This window comes from Mus pahari, chromosome 3, assembly GCF_900095145.1.
Source record: "Mus pahari chromosome 3, PAHARI_EIJ_v1.1, whole genome shotgun sequence".
Lineage (NCBI taxonomy): Eukaryota > Metazoa > Chordata > Mammalia > Rodentia > Muridae > Mus > Mus pahari.
The window spans coordinates 135,723,775-135,724,992 of record NC_034592.1 but is presented as its reverse complement, the minus strand read 5'-3'; the positions used below and the strand labels follow the sequence as shown (position 1 = coordinate 135,724,992).

The window sequence follows — 1,218 nt, the reverse complement described above, 5'->3', positions numbered from 1 at the left end:
TATAGCCCTGACTGTCCTGGAACTCACTCTGTAGACCAAGCTGGCATCGAACACAGAAATCCGCCTGCCTCTGCCTCCCAAGTGCTGGGATTAAAGGCATGAGCCACCGCCCCCAGCCCTGTTTTTTATGCCTATTACTTGTGTTTTTTTGTTCTCTAGGAAAACTACATTGTATCAAATTCCACAAATTACTCCTTAGTGTATCTGTATCACAAATGGCTAAATTAGCTACTTGTGGATGATAATCCCAGCAGTTGAGAGGTAGAAACATGAGGATCAGATTTCAAGGCAAGCCACCTGTGGCTGCAAGAGACTATCTTAGAAACAGGAGTGAATGACTAAACCCGTAGGTAGGTAGAGAGTGTAATGCCACCGAGACCATTTTTCTTGGATCAGAAAGGAAGAAGTCAGTCCTGTGAATAGAGAGTATAGAGAAAAAGAGTCTATATATTTGTTCCTTCTCTATTACCAAAACTTGTAAAATGCCGGGCATGGTGGCACACGCCCTTAAATCCAGCACTTGGGAGGCAGAGGCAGGCGGATTTCTGAGTTCGAGGCCAGCCTGGTCTACAGAGTGAGTTCCAGGACAGCCAGGGCTATACAGAGAAGCCCTGTCTCGAAAAAACAAACGAAACCAAACAAAAAAGTTAATGGAACCTGTAAATATACTTACATTCCTTTCAAATATGATATTTTACAAATATTTTAACGGCACGTGTCACTTCAGCATAGCAAGTATTAGCTATGTTCATATGCTTCCTTTTATAGTATGCTCAGCTCACATCTGCTCACACAGGTTTTACTGGAATGTCAGTCATCATGCTACTCTGACTGAAAAACATGGGTCTCATAGTCCCTTTTTCTCTGTTACTTTTTGCTTCTCACAAACTCCAGAGAATACCTAGATATGGTTAATGTTCATATATAATAAATAACGAGGTGAAAAAGAAATCTTCAAGTGTGTGAAGAGCCATTGCAGGGTGAAGAGTAGCCATCCCACTTGTCCTCTCTTGGCTATGAGCAGAGCAATAGCAGTGAAGCATCTTTATAGCAGTGTATGAAAGGGGACAGTGAGTATATAGTCACATTTACACTGTGTGTATGTAATTATGTGTGTGTGAGTGTGTGTATATGTGAGTATGTGTGTGAGTATGAGAGTGTGAGTGTGTGAGTATATGTGTAAGTGTGTGTATATGTGAGTGTGTGGGTGTGTAAGTG

The 1,218-nt window shown here is 41.7% G+C and overlaps 1 protein-coding gene across 3 annotated transcripts in view; it reads right to left on the bottom strand.

Annotated features, from left to right (window-relative positions):
* Asxl1 (ASXL transcriptional regulator 1) overlaps nt 1-1,218 on the bottom strand; it is a 67,083-nt gene that overhangs the window by 58,906 nt on the left and 6,959 nt on the right. The gene's annotated exons all lie outside the window — the stretch shown is intronic.